This window comes from Bos taurus, chromosome 8 (genome assembly GCF_002263795.3).
Source record: "Bos taurus isolate L1 Dominette 01449 registration number 42190680 breed Hereford chromosome 8, ARS-UCD2.0, whole genome shotgun sequence".
Classification (NCBI taxonomy): domain Eukaryota; kingdom Metazoa; phylum Chordata; class Mammalia; order Artiodactyla; family Bovidae; genus Bos; species Bos taurus.
In genome coordinates, this window is record NC_037335.1 from 13,609,844 (window position 1) to 13,635,313 (window position 25,470).

Below are 25,470 nucleotides of genomic sequence, written 5' to 3' on the forward strand. Positions count from 1 at the left end.
TGCAGTCCATGGGGTTGCAAAACATTAGACACGATTAAGCAACTGAAATGAACTGAGCCATTTACCCATCCCTCTGTCTATATTATATAAGCAATTTATGTATATGCAATATATATAAAATGAATATTTAAATGTGTGTGGGGGTGTATGTGTGTATAAAATCAGATAATGGATTATAGGGTCTGAGAAGTCCCATGATCTGACATCTGAAAGTTGGAGGCCCAAGGAAGTTACTGTACTTCCAGCTCAAGACCGAAGTCCAAAGAGCTAAGGAAACTGCCGTAATTAATATAAATCTCAGTCCAAATGCAGGAGAAGGCCAGTGTCCTAGCTCATCCAATCAGATACAGTGTGGATTATTCTTTCCTCTGCTTTTTTATTCTGTTTAGTCCTTGGCAGATTGTGTGGTGCCCACCCACATCCAGGAAAGTAATCTGCTTTATTCAGTCTACAGACTCAAATGTTAATCTCAATCAGAAACAAGCACACCCGAAGAACTGGTTAGCCAGATATCTGGGTACTCAGTGACCTGATCAAGTGGACAAATACTGCTAACTCTTATATTCTTCTAAGAATTCAAACTAATTTAGTAATCTGGTATAGTCAGCTCTCTGATGGTCTCAAGAAAACTATAATTGTGTGTTCACACTTTTTTATTGTTATTTCAGGGCCATTGAACTTTCTAGCAGTCTACATAATAGATGGAAGAGGAAATACTAAATTTGTCTTTTAAAAGTTTATATGATATTATGGTATCCTCTTGTTTAAAATTATCTAGTAAACTGTAATTGGATTTAGTTTCAATACAAAATTCAAACTTGTTACCATGACCCTGAATTATTTTTATCCTGCCTTCTTCTCCTAGCTCTTTTTTTTTTTTTTTTAACCATTCTTTTTTCCCCTTACTCATCTCTGCTGCTGCTAAGTTGCTTCAGTCGTGTCCAACTCTGTGTGACCCCATAGACAGCATCCCACCAGGCTCCCCTGTCCCTGGGATTCTCAAGGCAGGAACACAGGAGTGGGTTGCCATTTCCTTCTCCAATGCATGAAAGTGAAAAGTGAAAGTGAAGTCGCTCAGTCATGTCTGACTCTTAGCAACCTCATGGACTGTAGCCCACCAGGCTCCTCCATCCATGGGATTTTCCAGGCTAGAGTACTGGAGTGGGGTGCCATTGCCTTCTCTGAGTATAGTGTAATCACTACAACCCACTATCAGTTCTTCAAATACTCTGATATGTTTATCACCTGATGGCCTTGGTATATAATGTTCTCTCTCAAATTCTTCCTCTGAATTTTAAACTGAATCAACTAGATAAAATCAATCAACTTGATTCTGAATACTTACAATTAGTTCCTGGTTGAAATAGCATCCTAAAAGATGTAAGAGACTTTATGCCCATGACATTCTATTTCCTTTAGAGGATAATTTTTTTTTTAATAATTGCATTTCTATGTGAGCACTTAATTCCTTTATTTTCCCAAAGTAAGCATCTTGGGCATGGATACAGTTTTCATTTTGTATGATGTTAAGACTTCAAGCACTTAAAGAGTTTTCCAAGTGTAATAGGACACCTACAAATATTTATTGTTTTCTTTGGTAAGCATGAACTCATCATTTTCATTCTAATTGTATACTCACTGGTTTCATGGGAGTCAAGGCTGATGTTGAAGGAAATCTTTCCTAGAGGATAATTCAGCATAAAGATTAATTTAAAAGGCCAAACAACATGTGGTATACCTTTTGGTTTCTTTTGCCCTTGACATATTTTTTTGTAATCCCATATGCTCAGTTCAGTTCAGTCACTCAGTCATGTCTGAGTCTTTGCAACCCCATGGACTGCAGCAAGCCAGCCTTCCCTGTCCATCACCAACTCCTGGAACTTACTCAAACTCATGTCCATACAGTCAGTGATGCCATCCAGCCATCTCATCCTCTGTTGTCCCTTTCTCCTCCTGTCTTCAATCTTTCCCAGCATCAGAATCTTTTCAGATGAGTCAGTTCTTCATATCAGGTGCCCAGAGTATTGGAGTTTCAGCTTCAGCATCAGTTCTTCCAATGAGTATTCAGGACTGATTCCTTTAGGATGGACTAGTTGGATCTCCTTGCAGTCCAAGAGACTTACAAGAGTCTTCACCTCCACAGTTCAAAAGTGTCGATTCTTAAGTGCTCAGCTTTCTTTATAGTTCAACTCTCACATCACATCCTACATGCTGCTGCTGCTGCTAAGTTGCTTCAGTGGTGTCCGACTCTGTGCGACCACATAGACAGCAGCTCACCAGGCTCCCCTGTCCCTGGGATTCTCCAGGCAAGAACATTGGAGTGGGTTGCCATTTCCTTCTCCAATGCAGGAAAGTGAAAGTGAAGTCACTCAGTCATGTCTGACATTTCTCGACCCCATGGACTGCAGCCTACCAGGCTCCTCTGTCCATGGGATTTTCCAGGCAAGAGTACTGGAGTAGGGTGCTATTGCCTTCTCCAGTGCATGAAGGTGAAAATTGAAAGTGAGGTCGCTCAGTCGTGTCTGAAAGAGTTGTTAATTCTTCCTTGTATTATTTTACTGTGTCTGTTGTGTCTCATTATATCATATGGATTCCCAGAGGAAAGCACAAAAAGGCCAGGCTGACAAAATCAACGCCATATGAAAGTGTGTTAGGTATGGTACAGATTACATTGAATTTTATCCCAATGATAATATCATATACTCATCAAACTCATCTTTGAAAACAAGACCACTAAATTACTTTTACATTTACTTAAGCCATATTTCCCATTTGCATGTTGATTTTTAGTAACATTTAAGTGAGGTACAATTTCTGTAACTGTTATCTGTTGTATAATTTGATTTTGCTAACTTTATACTAATAGATTCCTAATGATTTCGAAGCAATTGTTCATATAGGCAGTGTTTCTGAAACGCTTTGCTTTAACTTAAATTTCTTTATCATAGATTAGAACTTTTCCAATTAGTGGTTAAAGGAGTGTATATCTTTTGTTCAGGCAACATTCAAAATTATGTTTAAATTCCTGAGATTTATCATTAAGTTCCAGGTTCTGCAACTTGACCCAAAGTTGAATATTGGAAGACATGAAGACCTAGACTAAAATTTTATTTTCCTTCCATCGTTCTTGTAATTCATTTCCTATAAGACTACTTTATTATCCCATACTTTTCCACCCTCCACAACACAAGAATTTTGGGATATATTCAGAATTCACTCACCCTTGTGAGTTAACCTTCATTTAGTCACTCAATCCCATCCGAATCTTTGTGACTCCATGGACTTGTAGCCTGCCAGGCTTCTCTGTTCATGGGATTGTTCAGGCAAGAATATTGAAGTGGGCAGCCATTCCCTTCTCCAGGGAGTCTTCCCCACCCAGGGATTGAACCTGAGGCTTGGGCACTGCAGGCAGACTCTTTACTGACTCAGCCACCAGGGAAGTCTCCATCCTCATGATGAGAATGTTGTGAATAAATCATATGGCAGGAAGGTGTTGGTTTCTTTTTCTCTTAATTATCGTGCCTGACATTTAGATTATAAACCTTGATTTTTCCTGAATTTCAAAATTTTACTGTCATAATTCACTTGAGATCTTTTCATGTTCACAGTGATATTTATATTTCATTAAGACAGTGAAAATTCCACAACAGAAAAATATTTTAAAAACACTCAAGGAGAAGCCTTATCTATTGGGTTTGGGGGAGAATGGTACTTTATATTCAGGTTCTTACATCAAATCTCATAAAATAAATAAAGTGGATTTCTCAGCTCACATATGTATGTATGTGTTTACTCAAGTTTTTGGTTCTCAATCTGGCATCCTTTTGGCACAATATAGAGGGTTGTAAGATGAGTAAGATAGTTTAGAGAGGAGTTAAAACTAAAGCGTGTAGAAAAATGGAGTTTAAATGGTTAATTTTTGGAAACATAGCCTACATTTTTTAAAATATATGAGACAGGTATAATTGCAGAAAACAAGAAGATAGAATTAGGTAAAATAGGAGACTAAAGAGGAAAAGAGGAATTAATAAATGATAGGAAAAAATTATATAAATTGTCTTATTGGAGAGCAATGATGTGACATTATGAAATGGATTGAGACAAATCTGCAAGAGGTTCATAAAAGTAGGATCACATTTTTGATCCTCATACATAGGATCACATTTATGAGAAATATAAAACTTTCTCATACATGGCATTTTAAAAGGACATGTATATTTAGCTCTTTTGGTGTGAAAACTCTGCTAATGAAATTAAGATCTTGATGTACAGACTTTACATATAGCACCATCCATTCAGGTGTGTGGCAGTGGTCACAAATACTTTTAAATGAGAGTATGGGTTGAGTAAACCAAAGATGCCATCACTCCTCAAAAAATAATGGGAGCTACATGAATTACCATTTCAAAAATACCTACTTCATTTTACAAATGACTATTTTGATAGTTTAATTTTTATTTCATTTCATATTGCTTATTTTAATAATCCATATGAAACATATGAAACAATGCAATATCATTTGTAATCAAGAAAAAGTTGATTATTATAAAAATATATGAGCTAATACTGGTACAGTTAGGACAAAATTAGCATATTCCTTTATGCATAGCTTGTCTATCAAGAATCATTAAGCTTATTCTTTTACATTCCCTACATTTGTGAATTTATCTTAGTAAAAGAATTCAAAGGAAAGAAATTGTACAAGCATGAATAATCATACTATAATTTCTAACTGGAAATCTGTGGGTCATTAGATGGAATAGTATTTTAAGCTGGACCAGGACAAACTAAATGTCATGTTTCAATTTTTGGCCGGGACAGGGTAACTATGATTTATAATGATTTTTAATCACTATTTACAATCTTGCATGCTTCTGGTGGGTGGTACCCAAGGACAATTTATTAATTACTTTCCCTTGGCATAACCAATTTGCCAGTTTGGCTTTGCTAGCTGACCAGAGAATTGTAAAGGACCTCATAATTATAAACTATAAACTCTCTGAAATCAATATTGGGGAGATGAAGTTGGTTCTTGTGTGAGTAAGAATGAACTTCAGGAGCTAGTACCTGTATATCTCTTAGATTTCCAGTGGTGTACTGTATCCTTTCAAAGGCCAGATATGAGTATACACCAGGAAATTCTGCAATTCCATTCAGTTATACAAACCTGTGAATTCTTAGCAATATATATGGAATACAGAGAAAGTAAGTTAAAAACTGGTTATAAGTGCCCCAGTAAAAAACTGATAAATCCTTTATAAACAATTATGTAAAGTTTTTAATTATAAATTTCATTTTAAAACCTAGGAAAAGTTTTTAATATACTGCTAAAAAAAACTGTGAAACTATCACTAAATTATGATCTTAAATACATTTAAACTACATGTAGCCACGATGTAACACATACAGGTTCTCTAATAAATATTGCTCATAAATGTCCTAAAATATATTTAATTTCTATTTCTGGTCCTGATCGTTACACTGCGTGAAAAAATTTAAATTTTGGTGTACCATGAAGATTCGTTAATATATTTTGAAAGTGAAAGTTGTTCAGTTGTGTCTAACTCTTTGCAACCCTATAGACTACACAGCCCATGGAATTGTCCAGGCCAGAATACTGGGGTGGATAGCTGTTCCCTTCTCCAGGGGATCTTCCCAACCCAGGGATCGAATCCAGGCCTCCCTCACTGCAGGCGGATTCTTTACTACCTTAGCCACAAGGGAAGCCCAAGAATACTGGAGTGGGTAGTCTATCCCTTCTCCAGCAGATCTTCCCAACGCAGGAATTGAACTGGGATCTCCTGCATTGCAGGTGGATTCTTTACCAGCTGAGCTATGAGGAAAATATACTTGAAAGGGAACATATTTAACTTGTTAATAGCTAATATAGTGCTAGCAAGGAAATGCATTTGATACCTAAAAATTTTGTAGAACGAAGTAATGAAAGGTGTTTTGAGAAAACTAATTCTGCTCAGGTTTTTAAAATGATGAATTATTCTCAACTTTTTAAGTGATCAGTTTCTAAGTTATCCCACTAAAGAAATCCATGTCACACTAGCAGAATAAAATAGCATTCCTTCTAATTTTTCTTATTCATTAACTACAGAATACTCTCAACTCTCTTGTCCAAAAGGAAAGCCTTTCTTAACTGTATGTATGTACTATGAGCTCTGAGACATGCCATCCATATAGGGCCACCCAAGATGGACGGGTCATGGTGGAGAATTCTGACAAAATATGGTCCACTGGAGAATGGAATGACAAACCACTTCAGTATTCCTGCCTTGAAAACCCTATGAACAGTATGAAAGGCAAAAGATAGGACACTGAAAGATGAACTCCCCAGGTCAGTAGGTGCCCAATATGCTACTGGGGATCAGTGGAGAAACAAATCCAGAAAGAATGAAGAGATGGAGCCAAAGCAAAAACAACACCCAGTTGTGGATGTGACTGGTGATAGAGGCAAAGTCTGATTCTGTAAAGAGCAATATTGCATAGGGCCTGGAATAGTAGGTCCATGAATCAAGGCAAATTGGAAGTGGTCCTACAGGAAATGGCAAGAGTGAAAGTCGACATTTTAGGAATCAGCCAACTAAAATGGAATGGAATGGGTGAATTTAACTCAGACCATTATATCTACTACTGTGGGCAAGAATTCCATAGAAGAAATGGAGTAGCCATCATAGGCAACAAAAGAGTCCAAAATGCAGTACTTGGATGCAATCTCAAATGACAGGAATGATCTCTGTTCGGATTCAAGGCAAACCATTTAATATCATGGTAATCCAAGTCTATGCCCCAACCAGTAATGATGAAGAAGCTGAAGTTGAATGGTTCTATGAAGACCTATAAGACCTTCTAGAATTAACACCCACCCCCCCCCAAAAAAAAAATGCCCTTTTCATTTTAGGGAACTGAAATGCAAAAGTAGGAAGTTAAGAAAAACCTGGAGTAACAGGTAAATTAGGCCTTGGAGTACAGAATGAAGCAGGAAAAGGCTAATAGAGTTCTGCCAAGAGAATGCACTGGTCATAGCAAATAACTTCTTCCAACAAACAAGAGAAGACTCTACATAGGACATCACCAGATGGTCAAAACCAAAATAAGATTGATTACATTATTTGCAGCCAAAGGTGGAAAAGCTCTATACAGTCAGCAAAAACAAGACGGGGAGCTGACTGTGGCTCATATCATGAACTCCTTATTGCCAAATTCAGACTTAAATTGAAGAAAGTAGGGAAAACCACTGGAGAAGGCAATGGCATCCCACTCCAGTACTCTTGCCTGGAAAATCCCAGGGACGGGGGAGCCTGGTGGGCTGCCATCTATGGGGTCGCACAGAGTCGAACACGACTGAAGTGACTTAACAGCAGCAGCAGCAGGGAAAACCACTAGACAATTCAGGTATGACCTAAATCAAATCCCTAACGATTATATAGTGGAAGTGAGAAATAGATTTAAGGCACTAGATCTGATAGACAGAGTGCTGATGAACTATGGACAGAGGTTCATGACATTGTACAGGAGACAGGGAGCAAGATCATCCCCAAGAAAACGAAATGCAAAAAAGCAAATGGCTGTCTGAGGAGGCCTTACAAATAGCTGTGAAAAGAAGAGAAGCAAAAAACAAAGGAGAAAATGAAAGATATACTCATTTGAATGCAGAGTTCCCAAGAATAGCAAGAAGAGGTTAGAAAGCCTTCCTCAGTGATCAGTGCAAAGAAATAAAGGAAAACAATAGAATGGGAAAGACTAGAGATCTCTTCAAGAAAATTAGAGATACCAAGGGAACATTTCATGCAAAAATGAGCTCGATAAAGGACAGAAATGGTATGGACCTAACAGAAGCAGAAGATATTAAGAAGAGGTGGTGAGAATACACAGAAGACTGTACAAAAAGATCTTCACAACAAAGATAATCACCATGGTGTGATCACTCACCTAGAGCCAGATGTCCTGAAATGTGAAGTCAAGTGGGCCTTAGAAAGCATCACTACAAACAAAGCTAGTGGAGGTGATGGAATTCCAGTTGAGCTATTTCAAATCCTGAAAGATGATGCTGTGAAAGTGCTGCACTCAAGATGCCAGCAAATTTGGAAAACTCAGCAGTGGCCACAGGACTGGAAAAGGTCGGTTTTCATTCCAATTCCAAAGAAAGGCAATGCCAAAGAATGCTCAAACTACTGCACAATTGCACTCATCTCACTTGCTAGCAAAGTAATGCTCAAAATTCCCCAAGCCAGGCTTCAAAAATATGTGAACCATGAACTTCTAGATGTTCAAACTGGATTTAGAAAAGGCAGAGGAACCAGAGATCTAATTGCCAACATCAGTTGGATCATCGGAAAAGCAAGAGAGTTCCAAAAAAACAACTATTTGTGCTTCATTGACTATGCCAAAGCCTTTGACTGTGTGGATCACAATAAACTGTGGAAAATTCTGAAAGAGATGGGAATACCAGACCACCTGAACTGCCTCTTGAGAAACCTATATACAGGTCAGGAACCAACAGTTAGAACTGGACGTGGAGCAACAGGCTGGTTCCAAATAGGGAAAGGAGTATGTCAAGGCTGTATATTGTCATCCTGCTTATTTAACTTCTATGCAGAGTACATCATGAGAAACGCTGGGCTGGAAGAAGCACAAGCTGGAATCAAGATTGCTGGGAGAAATATCAATAACCTCAGATATGCAGATGACACCACCCTTATGGCCGAAAGTGAGGAAGAACTAAAAAGCCTCTTGATGAAAGTGAAAGAAGAGAGTGAAAAGTTGGCTTAAAACTCAACTTTCAGAAAATGAAGATCATGGCATCTGGTCCCATCACTTCATGGCAAATAGATGGGGAAACAGTGGAAACAGTTGCTGACTTTATTTTTTTTGGCTCCAACATCACTGCAGATGGTGACGGCAGCCATGAAATTAAAAGACACTTACTCCACGGAAGAAAAGTTATGACCAGCCTACACAGCATATTAAAAAGCAGAGACATTACTTTGCCAACAAAAGTCTGTCTAGTCAAGGCTATGGTTTTTCCAGTAGTCATGTATGGATATGAAAGTTTTACTATAAAGAAAGCTAAGCACCAAAGAATTGATGCTTTTGAACTGTGGTTTTGGAGAAGACTCTTGAGAGTCCTTTTGATTGCAAGGAGATCCAACCAGTCCATCCGAAAGGAAATCAGTCCTTGATGTTCATTGGAAGAACTGATGTTGAAGCTGAAACTTCAGTACTTTGGCCACCTGATGCGAAGAGCTGACTCTTTTGAAAAGACCCTGATGCTGGGAAAGATTGAATGAAGGAGAAGAAGGGGACGACAGAGGATGAAATGGTTGGATGGTATCAACCACTCAATGGACATGAGTTTGGGTAAACTCTGGAAGTTGATCATGGACAGGGAGGCCTGGTGTGCTGCAGTCCATGGGGTCACAAAGGGTCAGACATGACTGAGCAACTGAACTGAACGGATGTACCCCTAATTCTTCTTATCTGTGTTACAGATGGCTTCAGAATATCCCACACTATTGCATGATTGTTTGAACATTATTGTAAAAAAAAAAGTGTTATAAAATAATCTGTAAATAACATTGATTACTTTTTTTAAGAGTTTTATAAACTACTTTAATTAGGGATTCAGTAATAACTATTGTATAATGTTAGCATACATGTATATTTCTGATCAATTTAAACTCATTTATTATTTTTAAATTTTAATATGGAATCTGTCTCCCTAGCTCTTCTATAATCCCCCTCAAAAACTGAGTAAATGAGCATACATTTAGGAAAGTCATAGCAAGTGGTAATGAAAGCTTCAATTTTCTACCTGGTTTGAAGTTTAATCTTTTCATAACAATTTTTATGAACATTACATATGTAAATAGATAAGAATTAGAAAGGAACATAGAAAAATAGTCTCAGTTGCTATTTTACCACAGTAGAATTGTGAAAAAATGTTTTTGTTAAAATAATGTATGATAATACTGTTAATTATAATAACCAGTATTTTGAGTGCTTATTTTGTCCTAGTCACCATTTTAAGTACTTTCCATGAGCTGAATCCATGTGTATTCTCAAGTAACAAATGAGGAAGCTGAGACATAGAAGACAAACACATATGCAAAAGGGCAAAGGCAATATGGAGGAATGGAGAAGGAAATGGCAACCCACTCCAGTATTCTCGCCTAGAGAATCCTGTGGGCAGAGGAGCCTGGTGGGCTGCTGTCCATAGGGTCGCACAGATTCGGACGTGACTGAAGCAGCTTTGCCTGCATGCACGCAATATGGAGGAAGTACAGAAAAGAAAGAAAAATATAAATGTGAATGCAAAGAGGTTCTTGGTAATTTTAAAATGTTTCAGCTTTATCAAAGGTACAATTGACAAATAATATTGGAAGACATTTATAATGTGCATCATGATGAATTAATATATGTACACATTGTGAATAGCTTTCCCTTAAATAGTTAATTAACACATTCATCACCTCACATATTTAGCTTCTTGTGTGTTTGAAAACACTGAAGTACTATTCTCTTCGCAATTTTAGTTACACAATGCAGTGTGTCAACTGTCATAGAGATATTACACAGTAGATCCTCAGAAGTTAGCATTCTTATTACTGAAAGTTTATACTTTGTTACCAACCTCTCCCTAACCACACTACAGCCCCTAGCATTATTCTACTCTGTTTATATGACTTGGCTTTTTTCCCCCCAAAATTCCACATATACGTGTCACCATGCCATATTTCTCATTCTCCGTCTGACTTGCTGCATTTAGCATAGTGACTTCAAATTCCATCCATGTTCGTGTTACTGTAAATGTCAAGATATCCTTTTTTTTCAAGGCTGAATAATATCTATCTATCTATCTATCTATATATGTGTGTGTGTGTGTGTCTGTGAGTGTGTGTGTTTATATAGAGAGTGTATTTATAAATATGTAAAATCAGCCCTGGGTTTTCTTTGGAAGGACTGATGCTAAAGCTGAAACTCCAGTACTTTGGCCACCTTATGTGAAGAGTTGACTCGTTGGAAAAGACTCTGATGCTGGGAGGGATTGGGGGCAGGAGGAGAAGGGGACGACAGAGGATGAGATGGCTGGATGGCATCACTGACTCGATGGACGTGAGTCTCAGTGAACTCCAGGAGTTGGTAATGGACAGGGAGGCCTGGCGTGCTGCGATTCATGGGGTCACAAAGAGTCGGACACGACTGAGTGACTGAACTGAACTGAACTGAAATGATAGAGTAAAAAAAAATCCTTTACATTTACTCTCATATTTACAGTTTATTTTGCTTTCCAGGTTTCTTTGCATAGATATATTTTCCCCACTGACATAATTTTCCTTTTGCCTAAAGGACTGACTTTAACATTTCTTATAGTAATAATTCATCAACTTTTATATGTCAGAGGAAGTCTTTATTTCTCCTATTTCTGAAATAGCTATTGACTGGGTTTAGAATTGTAAGTCACAGTATTTTCTTTATATTTATTATTTAGGTTGGTTGACATTGCTTTTCCTATGGTTTATACTTTTCATGAAGTTTGAAAAGTTTTCAGTGATTATTTTTCCAAATACCTCTTTCCCCATGCTTCCAGCCCTACTCCTTTAGTGTCTCCTTCAGTGTCTTCAGGCCTATGGGTACATTAGGCCAATTGTAGTAATTTACTTCTTTTTTCTCTGTTTCATTTTTTAAAATTTTATTTTGAAATAATTGTAGGGTGATAGGAAATGACAAACATTCAGGGAAATTTAATGATCCCTCCATTCTGCTTCCTCCAGTGCTGCTATCTTTCATAACTCTGTATTGATAATCCAGTATCATAACCAAGACACTGACATAGTATAACTAAGAAAGCTTACTCAGATTGTAAATTATGTATTTATTCTTTTGTGTATTGTGTGTGTCTGTATGTATTTATACTGAATATTAGTGCATAGCTTCATGTAACTACCAGTACAGTGAAGATACAGAACTGACCACTCCTTTACAACCTCATTCCTCACTCTGGTCTAAATCTCTAACCCCTGACAACCACTACTCTGTTATTCTCTATCTTTGTAATTATTTTTCATTTCATAAATATTCTATAAATGATAGCATACAGAATGTATTTTTTGAGATTTCTCATTTTCACTAGAATAATTCCATTAATGTCCATCTAAGTTGTTACATGCTGGAGAAGGAAATGGCAACCCACTCCAGTGTTCTTGCCTTGAGAATCCCAGGGATGGGGAAGCCTGGTGGGCTGCCGTCTATGGGGTCGCACAGAGTCAGACACGACTGAAGTGACTTAGCAGCAGCAAGTTGTTACATGCAGCAGTAGATTCTTATTTTTAGTGCTGAGTGTAGTCCGTGGTGAAGGAAATCACAACCCACTGCAGTACTCTTGCCTGGCAAATTCCATGGATGAAAGAGCCTGGTAGGCTAGCAACTTCACTTTCTTTCTCTCTATAGTTCCTTTTGGAGAAGGAACTGGCAATCCACTCCAGTGTTCTTGCCTGAGGAATCCCATGGACAGAGGGGCCTGGTGGGTTACAGTCTATGGGGTTGCAAAGAATCGGACATGACTAAGCAACTAACACACACACACACACACAGAGTAGTCCATGGTATGGATATAACAGTTTGCAAACCATTCAGCCATTGAAAGTATTTGGACTATTTCCAGTTTGGGGCAATTACAAATGAAGTTCTATCAACATTTGTGTACAGTCTTTCTCTTTCACACACATTTTCATTTCTGTATCATAAATGTTTGAGTCAGTGTTTCATTGCATATAGTTTCTACAGATTTATTTCAAGCTCACTAATCTTTTCTCCTGCAGTATGCAATCTTCTATTAGTCCCATCCAGTGTGTTTCTCATTTTAGACATATTTTCCACCCCCAGAAGGTTGATTAGGTCTTTTAAAATATCTTTCTTATTCCTGCTTAATATTCCCGATATCTTTCCTATCTTCTTGTCTATATGGTATTTAGTAATAGTAACTATTTCAATGTCTTTAACAATTAATTCTGTCATCTGTTATTCTTGCTCTGTTCCTATTGATTGTTTTTTCCTTCATCTTGTGTCTGGTAGTTTTTTTATTGAATGACAAAAATTATGCAATTGATCTTTTTGGGTGATAGATACTTCCATATTCCTGTAAATACACTTGAGGCTTGTTCTCTGGTGCAGTCAAATTTCTTGGTAACAGCTTGTTTGTTTGTTTGTTTTTCATTTTTAAATTTATTTATTTATTTAAATTGAGTGATAATTGCTTTTCAGTATTGTATGGCTTCCTGCCAAACATCGACATTAATCAGCCATAGATATACATATATCCCCTTCCTCTTAAACCTTCCTTCCATCTCCCTCTTCATCCCACCCCTCTAGGTTGTTGCAGAGTGCTGGTTTGAGTTCCCTGGGTCATATAGCAAAATCCCATTGGCTGTCTGTTTTACATATGGTAATGTAAGTTTCCATGTTACTCTCTCCATACATTCCACCCTCTCCTTCCTGCCTCCCACCCTGTTTCCACAAGTCTGTTCAGGTATGTGTCATTTAGGGTCCAGCCAGATAAATAGCAAAACCATTAGAATGAAGGATGAATACATAAGTAGGAAATGAATGAATTGGCTTACTCATTTACAGGGGTTGGGTAAGTAGTTTCTACAAGGCTATTTCTGTATCTAATGCTGGAGCTCATATGTCTACAAGGTAGACAGTCTGACAGAAGCTTGGGAGCAGCCTGGAACCCCATGAACTGGAAACACAATGATTAGCTAAAACTCATGTCCTTTTCCTTTTCTCTGACCTAATTGAGAAAGGTATCCTGCTAAGTCAGTGCCCTTCATGTAACTAAGGCCTGGGAGTCAGAGAAACTGAACGAAGATCCAGAAAGAAGAGTTAGCAACCACGGGCCTACTTGCTACTCTGGGTCAAGGAAGTGAGTCAGCAGATTAACAACAGTGTATGTGTCTGCATCAGAATGGCTACTCCCTTGCCTGAGTCCTCCAACTCCCACAAGAGAATTATTCTTAGAACCTCCCCAAACAAGAAATGTGTTGTTCTCGTTTAGTTGCTCAGTAATGTCCAACTCTAGCAAGGCAATTCTGGGAAATGTTAGAATTTTCAGAACAACCTCGAGTCAAGTATTTTACTATTGAAGTAGTTTCTTTCTGAGTATTCTTCCCAGTGTGCCATAAATTCTAAGTTTTTCTGCTCTGCTGATATGAATTCACATTATTCTTAAACCTGTAGAGCCTCAGGGATAGGTCCCTCTCTTCCTTTGTTTAAGACCATGTTGGGTAGTTTCCTCACACACATGTATGCTTACTACTCAGCATCTTCTGCTGATATCTGGAACTCCATTCCCCACCCTCTGTTTTTCTCTGCAGTTCTGTCTTCTCCAGTAGTCTACTCTGAGAATTTTAGCTCCTTGGACTCCCTGAAATCCTCACTCAGTCTTTGCTGCTCCACTAGATTCTCCCTGGCTTTCCCCTTCCTGTTCTCTGTCCTGGTATCACTCTCTTCAGTAAGTGGTGTTGATTGTAGGACTTAACCTCATCTGCTACATCTCTGCTAGGACCATTGACTTGGTTGGCTGATGTCCAATGTCTGAGAATGTTTGTTTCCTCTACTTTGTCACTTTTTAAAAGTTGTTTTTGAGGAGAAAAGGAAATCCAGTCCTTATTTATTTCCAGCTTGGCTGAAAGTATTCCCTATTAGATTTTTTTTTTTTCTAATTTTATTTTATTTTTAAACTTTACATAATTGTATTAGTTTTGCCAAATATCAAAATGAATCCGCCACAGGTATACATGTGTTCCCCATACTGAACCCTCCTCCCTCCTCCCTCCCCATACCATCCCTCTGGGTCGTCCCAGTGCACTAGCCCCAAGCATCCAGTATCGTGCATCGAACCTGGACTGGCAACTCGTTTCTTACATGATATTTTACATGCTTCTGAGTCACCCTTCCTGGAAGGCGTGATCTTCCAGAGCTTTTTTTTTAGTCAAGAGATTATTTTATTTCATTCTGTCCCTTCCTATTGATGGATCCCAAGCTCTAAACCTTTTTTCCACAGCCCAGTAAAGCATGAGAAAACACCACTCTGCTTTTCAGGGTTTTGTATTTTTGCTTCTATCCTGCAGTGCTGTAGAATTTATGTTTCTTGAGGGAAATTTTGGTGAAATTTGATGTTGTAGAAATCTCCAATGTATGTCTTCTCCATGAAATTATCATTCACAACTGCTTTCCTATGCAATGATAGTCATCCTCTTTCTTTGTAGAGCATGTCAGTATCTTGTATTTTCCCTTAATCTACAGATTGCCCTGGTGAAAAAATACCTGATAATCATAAATCACATCATGAAAACTTTGTCCTCTAAATAATTACAGCTCCTTTTCTCTTCGTCGCCCCATCAGCTTTCAAAAACATTGATATTTGTAATATCTTAGAATACAAACTTGTTTTCTGCAACAACTGCTGCATCTATCCCAAAGTAAAAGGGCGATTGTTACTTTTTAAATTGTTTTTCTGATACTCAAATATATACACACATGTTTATATATAAATATACATATGTATATAAATATATGTACATATATTCGAATATATACATTCATACGTATACATATGCATAAACATGTGCATATACAGATATATACTCAAATATATATATATATATCCATAGTGCCATTTTCATTATATTTATATTTTTATACTGTATAAAATATACAGTTATTTCCCCTTCAATGTTACTTTTTCAGTCCATCTCTCCCTTTCCTTCCCTCACTGTGTCCACAAGTCTGTTCTTTGTGTCTCCATATAGTGTTTTATAACTGTAGTTTAAGCAACATCCAAAAGTGCATATCTTGTGATGCCTTTATATTGAAATTCTTATATAAACTTTTAAACTTTATATTTATTCAGTTCAGAGCATATTTTAAAAATATTGAGGTTCTCCTTTCTTAGTATATGGAAAATAAGACAAGGATTTATTAAGTACTAAGTTCTAAAAGCTAAGTAAAGTGTATACATTTATACACTTATACATTTATATATCTCTGAGGTTTCAAAATAGTTGTTTATGCCCACTGGGTACAGCATAAATAGATTAAGTTTTTAATATATAAAGCCTAATTTGTGCCCATATCATAGAACAGATCAGCCAATTACACCTCTCACTCTGATAGTTAATGCACATTCTTTTTCAAGTTTGAAAGGAGCTAAAAAATATTGCTTTGACTCTTAACTATGCAAAAAATTATGAGATGGCTAGACTTAAGACATACATTTTGATATCCCAAAGTAATAAGTGTTGCATATTCATTATACAAGGAACTTGTTCTTTAGGCTGGTATTGGAAAATAGATGAATAAATGCATTGAAGTAATGAAGAGGTGAGAAAATTGGAGTCTGGATCCTAGTATTTGTATTCATGCATGGCAGGGAGATCCCTTCACTCCTCTGAGCATTTGTAATTGCTGTAAAATGATTTTGACTTATGCCTTGTCTGGCTGACAAGCTGTTGTGAAAAGTAAATAAGGTAAAAGATATGAAATCAATTTATAAACATGAAACTAGGAAAATGCATATAATTGTATTTATTTAGGAAGCTAAGTTTCCCAGATTTACATTTCATTTATGTGTAGTGCTTTTTAAGTTCTCATTAAGGAAAAAAAGCATTGGGAACAGCATGTTGTTGTGTAATATTTTACACAACATTTGGGGATAAGGCTGATTTCCTGGTGGCTCAGGTGGTAAAGAATCTGCCTGTAATGCAGGAGACCTGGGTTAGATCCCTGGGTTGGGAGGACCCCCTGCAGGAGGGCATGGCTTCCAGTATTCTTGCCTGGAGAATTTGCATGGACAGACGAGTCTGGTGAGTTACAGTCCATAGGGTCACAAAGACTCAGACATGACTGAGCAACTAAGAACAGCAACAGAACAAGGATGATAGAAATCCATTTTTTCCTGAATGAACAATTGAGAAAAATTAGACATTCATATTTATACATAAAAATTAGCAATGCTCTTTGCTTATTGTAAACCTCCAATAATAATACCACAGTTCTTGAAGTGTGCTGTGTTGTCAAATTTTCCTTCAAACCATTTAGAGCCAGAGGTTGACTATGAGAAAAACCTAGGCATACACCTATAACCTTGAGTGATAATCAGTAGGGAAAACTGTATTTTGATGCTTTTCTTCAAAGACAGAGTTTTCTGTCTGTTAATGATGCATAGGAAAAAAAAAAGAAAACAAACTCAAAACTCTACCTTCTTATTTGTTTTGGATTTGTGTGGCATATAGCCCCAAAGATGTTGATACAGAATGAATATACTTTTATCATGCTGGATACTACGAGTTGAATCTCATAAGGCAAGTCATAAAAACACGACATGTTTCTCAATAACTTTTGATCCCATTTGATAAAGAACAAATCTTCAATTTCCCGTATTTCTAATAAAAATACAGCTGACTCTTCACCAGAGATTCAGAAATCCCAAAGATCAAGGAACCAGGGAAAAGTTCTCCGGCAGACTCAACTGGTATATGAGTCCTCTAAGAAAAAGTATGTATGAAAATAGCAGAGATTACCATGGTTACTTCTGTTGAATAATTTAGATAAATATCATAATATGAAATAAATAAAACTGTAGCTGAGACTGCAGTTTTAAAAGACATTATTTTTCTTATTTGACATCCTGTTTTATCGTCTAGACCTACATTCCCAACTAGCTGTATTTATAAACAGTATCTAGAACTGGTTAAGGGTTGCAGTGCCAGTGTCAACAATTATGGCTCACAGCTAGGCTCTGCCAAGTATTAGATTATATATCCTAACCTAAGGCTAAGTTTCTTTATGTGCCAAAGGGTAGAAAACTGTGATAACTACCTTACAGAGTTAATAAAATTGAGATTGTGTGTATAAATTGCTTAATACAGTTTAACGTGTGGCATGGCCTGAAGTACATTATTGGTAACTGTTATTAATGGTAACTATATACATTATTGGAGAAGGCAATGGCACCCCACTCCAGTACTCTTGCCTGGAAAATCCCATGGACGGAGGAGCCTGGTAGGCTGCAGTCCATGGGGTCTTGAAGAGTCAGACACGACTGAGCGACTTCACTTTCACTTTGCACTTTCATGCATTGGAGAAGGAAATGGCAACCCACTCCAGTGTTCTTGCCTGGAGAATCCCAGGGACAGTGGAGCCTGGTGGGCTGCCGTCTATGGGGTTGCACAGAGTCGGACACGATTGAAGTCACTTAGCAGCATATATACTATACATGTGATGGTGGTAATTATGAGAAAGACACAAAGTCTATTATGGTCTCACTGTTGGATGAAACTAATAAATTCACTCTACTCATTTTCAGATTTATGATGGATTATAATGAATCGTTTGGGAGAAGGCAATGGCACCCCACTCCAGTACTCTTGCCTGGAGAATCCCATGGATGGAGGAGCCTGGTAGGCTGCAGTCCATGGGGTCGCTAGAGTCGGACACGACTGAGCGACTTCACTTTCACTTTTCACTTTCCTGTGTTGGAGAAGGAAATGGCACCCCACTCCAGTGTTCTTGCCTGGAGAATCCCAGGGACGGGGGAGCCTGGTGGGCTGCCATCTATGGGGTCGCACAGAGTCAGACACGACTGAAGTGATGCAGCAGCAGCATAATGAATCGTTTAGACAGTACTGATTGTCTAGGCTGTGCCAGTCGGTAGTGCTGAGGACTTTTAACATTTTGAGGCTCATTCAGAGAGACTGCAAATGGTGCATTATTGAAAAGAAGGCCCCATTGGACAGGAATCTCCCTGGCTGACCCACACATTCTCTAAAATGTGTGGAAAATTAACTGATAATCTCAGCATTTAAAAGTCTTAAGTACTAGCTTCAAATACAAGCTTTTGAGTTAAAATGCTGTAAGTGGACAATACTCATTGTTTAAGTCAATCTTACCTTTTACCTCCCTGTTAAATTTCTTCAAATAACACCTACTGTTTTCAGAGCAAACTAAATGAACCTCTGTATGATTGAACCGTATAGTCGGGTTAAAGTCTAAGAGGAAAAAATAAAGCAGCCACACTCTTAATATTCATATTTTCATTCTTTGCCTCTTGGTTGAAAAATGAAATGACAGACCAAGAAATTTTAAGTTCACTTTGTATGAGCATAATATGGTCCTTATCCAACCACACTCTTACTTTTTAATAATGCAGTGAGAGAAAAATCATTTGTCAAGTTTATTTACTGGAAAAATACAGATCCTAGAATGAAGATGATGAGTTTAAATTCTAGATTTATTACATACTACTTCAATGACCATAAAGTTAAATAATTTTATATAATTATACCTATGCCCATTCTCCTTATCTCAAAAGATAGAAATGCCTTCCTACCTTATAGGAATATTGAATGGAATAACTAAACTAGCACTGATGATAGTTAAAATTTAAGTTTTGTAAACAGACCTTCTTGGATTATTTATGGACTATGTTTATTAATTTAATGTGTTATTTATCTAAAAATGACTTAGTGCCTGGAAATAAGGACTCTAATAATTGTTTGTTACTCCCTGTATAGAGTGATTAATTACCTCATATATGCATTGCTCTGTGACAAGGAAGTATAATGCAGTGTGATTATCTGTTTTTTTCTTATCTCTACTCTTAGACTGTGAGCTCTCAGAAAGTAGGAAAGAGATTGTTTTATCTTTGAATTTTCAAGAGACATTTTGGAAAAGTTATATTACATTCCTGATGATGTTTGTTTTAATAAATGAATACAAATAAGTAAACTCTGGATTGATAAACTCCTAGAAGTAGATTTATTTAAAGATAAGTGCTTTAAAATGCAAGAAACGCTGTAAAGAAATAGTCACATAGATAGAGCAAGCAAAGCCTATTTAAAGGCCAACTACTTGGCATAGAAAAATGTACTATAAATTCAGAGAAAGAAGACATGAGTCAGAGTTATGAGTCAGAGTTAGATTTGAATAAAGCTGTGCATGGAGAATATGGATATGTGAAGTAGGAGACTACTGCAAGGCAGGAGAAGGCAAATATTAAGACCTAAAAAACTAAATAGCTATGATGTCTTCAGAGCATAATGAACGGCCTGCCATCTATTCATAGGTTTCTGTGTAGGCATGAATGGGGAGACGAGCTTGAATGGAAACTTTGGTCTGTTTTGACTTTGTTGAGAGTTATCTATTGAGGAATGAGCACTGTTTTCTATAAAAATTGCATTTACACACTGTTCAGTCATGTGTTATGCAAATGGAGAGGGAAACAATTTGGGAAACTAGGATCCTTTAGGCTCATGTTAAAATTCTACACTTACGATAAAAGAAATCTGGGCTTATATGAAAATGTTGAGAACACATAGCAAAGCAGAGATGCAGGAGGTAATAAGGTGAAGACATAGGAAAAGTTAATGAAATAAGTCAAGAAGATTACAAATAAACTTCTAACTGGAATCCACTAATAGATTTTCTAACAATTTTGATGATTTTTTAAAAAATTTGATTGCTTAGCTTTTGTCAAATATTTCTGTCAAATGCAATTATAGAGGGGTAAGAAGAGTCAGACATGACTGAGCGACTTCACTTTCCCTTTTCACTTTCATGCACTGGAGAAGGAAATGGCAACCCACTCCAGTGTTCTTGCCTGGAGAACCCCAGGGACGGCGGGGCCTGGTGGGCTGCCGTCTATGGGGTCGCACAGAGTCGGACAGGACTGAGGCGACTTAGCAGCAGCAGCAATAGGAGTTGTTACATGAACAAAAGATAGATGTATGGTCAACAAGTTTTAAAACTTGGCTTAAAAAATAAAACAAATTTATCAATTCAATGATTACTGTTATGTCTAAGATATTAATATAGTAATTAGCATTATTTTAAGTATAGTTGTTGTATAATGTTAGTTTCAGTTTTAGACCATAGTAATTCAATATTTTATAGATTATACTCCATTTATAACTATTACAAAAAAAAGGCTATATTTCCCAGTGCTGTATGATATGTATATGTGCCTTAGTGCCTCATCTATCTTATACATAGTATTTACACCTCTTAATCCCTTACCCTTATTTTGCCCCTTCCCTCTACTGTCTCCCTGCTGGCAACCACTAGTTTTTATCTGTGAGTCTGTTTCTGTTTTGTTATATACATTCTTGGTTTTATTTTTTATTTGCTTCAGAGTTCATCTCTAGGTGAGGTTTTACTTCATCTCACCAAAGTCTGAGCCCTGACTCCTAGGGAGCACTTTACAAACACTAACTAATGGAAACTTTTGTCAGTACTTTGAAGTGTTCAGCTACTCTCAAGACATAGAAACAATTATCACAAGTTGGGCTACTTACACATCAGTTTTAGTCATTTTAATTAGCTAAATATTAATTAGTTACTGCGAATAACCACTCTGGTAATTCAGCCCAGTCTCCAGATAATAGAAATTTCTACTTTTATTTCAAATTTTTTTAAATTTATTTTTGGTGGATAATTGCTTTACAATGTTGTATTGGTTTGATAATAATTGATTTGAAATGAAAATAGTCTTATCATTCTTATTAAGAGAATTGTTCTAATTTTTGTTTTTAGACTTGAATATAGAGACTTCAAAGTCATCTTTATAACACGATTCCTTAGGATCATACTTTTCTTTTCTTTTACTATTTCTTACTTTTGGCTAAATTCCTCCATAAGCTGTAAGCATTACATTTTAACACAGAGAAATAGAAGAATATATTTCCTCTCAAATGGTGTTTATTTTGAATACTTGTTTAAGCCTTTAAGAGCTAGAGCTTCCTGTACATTTTATTGTGTCAGTACTTGTTAACATCACTTTTAAATTGATTCTTTGCCTAAAAAAGATCAAACAGCATTTTTTCCATAACTGTATATTCCCTGTCATTCTCATCCCTAATTGCCCAGTAACAGCATAAAATTTATTTGTAGTATTTCACAACTTGTGATGAAAGGTGTGAGGAAGTGAGAAAGTGGCAGAGACTGTGTGCTGTCATTTTCAAAAGACCGAATAAGTAGTTCATACTTTGTTATAAATGAGCAGTAAGAATTTTGTATCATATATATTAAACTGGAAATATATTATTTGACTCACACTTTGTAAGAATTATCTAGTTGTGTGGAAAAGGACTGAATGGGTTTTTGGAGAACATATAGGGAGATGGTTAATAAGTATGTGATATAAATAAGTTAACATGATTCTGTAAAAGTTGTATAATCATTTACTAAATCAACTCAGCAAATATTTAGATAGAATTTACTGTATAATATGAGATGAAAAGGAATCCTGCTCTCAGGATTACTAGAGACTGCAATAGAGATCTGCATAGATCTCAGTATGAATGAGACAGGCAATAAAAAAAAACACTCTTTTGAGAAGGTGTTTAAATTCAATTGTGAATGTTTGATGTAAGTAGAACTACAGTAATGTCTTATCAGGAGGAACACATGAACAATCATATGATTGTTAAAAAAAAAGATATTCAAAGAACCACAAATCAGTGTACATACAGTGATGTACAACTAAGAACTCTAAATTACCTACATTCAATTCTGAGTTCTCCAATTGCTTGCTGTGTAGTCCCTCACTAAATTGATGCACTTCGGTTTCAGCTATGAAATTAGGGTAACTCTATGCACTAGATTATAAACTCCTTTTGAGTAGGAAATGTTGGTAAAATACTTATTAGAGTGCCTGACAGAAGGCAATCAATAAATAGTAGGTATTTCAGATTATTATTATTGCTGTTGCATTAGGGAGTGTTTGTAGCAGAAGATGATTTAAAGAAGTGGAGCGGGCCAAAGTGACCCAAAGAAATTTTGGAAGGCCATGGATATTTGTCTATAGTGATGGTATTACAAGCATATGTCCAAATTAATCAAATTATATATAATGATTAGGTGCAGTTTTGTGTATATTAATTATACCTAGATAAAGCTACAAAAAGCTTAATATATAATAAGTAAGATTGCTCATAAACCACAGTAACAAAAACTGAATCTTTAAGAGAAGCAACAAAAACAGCTAGGAAGAATCAAAATAGAATCTTTATTTTGCTAAGTTAATAAGTGTTGACTACATCATGAAAACAACTGGCAGTTAGTCAGTTTCTGGGCAAAAATTATAGAATCAGACAGAAATCATGTGAATCACATGTTGGGGAATGAGCTATGTGGCAGGACAACTTTTATCGAACTGCCCAGTTGGAAATTTGTGCTCACTTAAGTGTGAAATGCTGAAAGTCTGCACCAAGCCACAAGGGATGGAGCAAAAAGAGGGTATGCAGAGAAATATTTAGAACATACTTAGTAGTGCATGGAGTTTTATTAAATTTCTAGAATATGTGAATGGAACCAGTAAATGGAGATACATTTCATCAGGTTTGGGTTACATCAAGAGGTACATACTTTCACAGAAAATGTAATAGGTTTTAGAAATATTCATTTTGAACAGATTTTGGACACATGCATTTGAGTTGCTTCTAGGACATAAAAATGAAGAAGGGGGGTATTTGTTAGAAGTATAAGATGACTGAGATGTCATGTAGGTCAAAAGTCACTGGTAAAAATAGAAGAGTAAGGGTTTTATTTTTGGAGCAAATTTAAGCCACCTTGTTTTAACCAATTTTGAAATAAAACATTCCAGAAGTGCAGGAAAAGCAAGAGCAGAAGATTTTAAAAGTTAGTTTATAACCAGGATATCTCAAGGAGCATTTAGAAGTGCTTTACTAGTATAGAGTATCTAAAAATGGTCACTTTTCCCCTGTCTTCCAGAAGCATTTACTGCAGTGCTTTTCCAGTTTTCTTCAAGTCTGCCTGCCCACTGCCTTCTAGCCTCTGCTTGTTGCCAAAGTGCAAAGGTCAAGTCAGTGTTCCAGAATGCAAGGGCTTTATTTGGATCTGGGTTCCGTTCCATATTCATTGTCTTCTTCTTTTCCCCCAGCTATCATCTTGGTGTTTATTCTCCCCAGGAGGAGTGCTTGCTTTTACCCCTTGATCTAGTCAGATAGGTATGTTTTCATTTATCTCAGTAATTTACACAAGCTACATTTAAAGCTAAATATTTGTGTCTAGAATTTGTGGGGAAATAATATCTTAATATATACATGGCAGCCTCCTAGTATCTATTTATAGAATGAATTGATTGATGAAAGAGTTAAAAATATAGTGGTCAGAAACCAGGAAAGTGGGCTATATTATAGAATCCTTTAAAAAATTGTACCATTATGTCTTCCTGTTCAAAGGACAGGTTGAGCTGTCTGAATTCACAGTTCTGCCCACATTATGTTTGCCCTGTAGAAAGAAAATAGGCCTTTAGAAGGCTGTGTTGAAGTTCAGCCTATGCCATTCCACATCACAGCAGGAATATCACAGCCCATCACTTCTAAAAGTTAATGTACCATCCTTCACAAGATCCTCTCTAGACTAATATTGCCAGAGGTTAAATGACATTAATACAGAAGTTCATGACTGCATAATGTAGTTTATAATCCTGAGGACACACTTTAACAGCAACAGCCATTCTTCTCATATTTCCGTTGTCTTTTTGACATAAAAATTGCTCTTGTGGAAAATTGTCATTTCCCAGAGGTCCAACTCTTTATGCTGGGGCTACATGGGATACAGAACAGCTGAAATCTGAGTATAGAACAAAACAGTAGATAAAGAAAGCAACTGCAATCTAAGGAGAGTTCAACTCTAACAGTTGGCTTTCTCATGTCCTGTTTTCTCTACAAAACAAATATGAAGCTCTGTGTTTTATTTTCTCTGTGTTCCCAGAAGTGCATCCTGTGTGTAAGCATACTTATGTTTCTGTATCTTATCTCTTGCTGTTTTTCTGGTTATTATCTTGCAATTTACTGACGATGGCAGATATTAAGTATATCTTAAAAGATCCTGGATCTCAAGTAACTTTGACTTTGTTGATATTTAAACCTTAGAGAGACATATATGAGGTACTCAAGCTGCCTGAAGCCCATTATTCATGACTAGGGCATTTGTTTAAGTTCCTATGTACTTGCCTACTCAAAGGAACTAGGCTAGATATATTAAATCTTTGAGAGACCTTTATAGGTTTGCTTATAAATCCTTTATTACAGTCAGGGTTGAGGAACTCTTTGGGGTTCCATTCCTCTGAGTGTCATTCAGGCTTTTAGTAAGGAGCGTATTTATTAAAAAATATCCCATTTTGCCAATATAATAGCTAATGAGGAAACAGACAAATTTCACTTAAAAACAAATTACTTCACTCCTCCTTAGAATAGTACCACATTCCAGAATAAAGGTCTTAACCATTTAAAACCTAAAAAAATTAACAGTATATGCCAATTTGCATTTAGAAAATGTCTCCAAAATCTATAGTTATGTCCATTTGTATCATTCAAAAATCTTAGTTGCCAATTCAGATCACAATCAGTGGTTAGAAATTATTAGAAGCAAGTGAAT

General features: G+C 36.6%; 1 long non-coding RNA gene across 1 annotated transcript in view; it reads left to right on the forward strand.

Moving 5' to 3' along the window:
- Positions 1 to 23,927: 23,927 nt before the first annotated feature.
- The window catches only part of LOC132346039 (uncharacterized), a 47,891-nt gene continuing 46,348 nt past the window's right edge, over positions 23,928 to 25,470 (forward strand). The window contains exon 1 of the long non-coding RNA XR_009495759.1: positions 23,928 to 24,035. This is a non-coding gene — a long non-coding RNA (uncharacterized lncRNA). The remainder of the gene's footprint in view (positions 24,036 to 25,470) is intronic.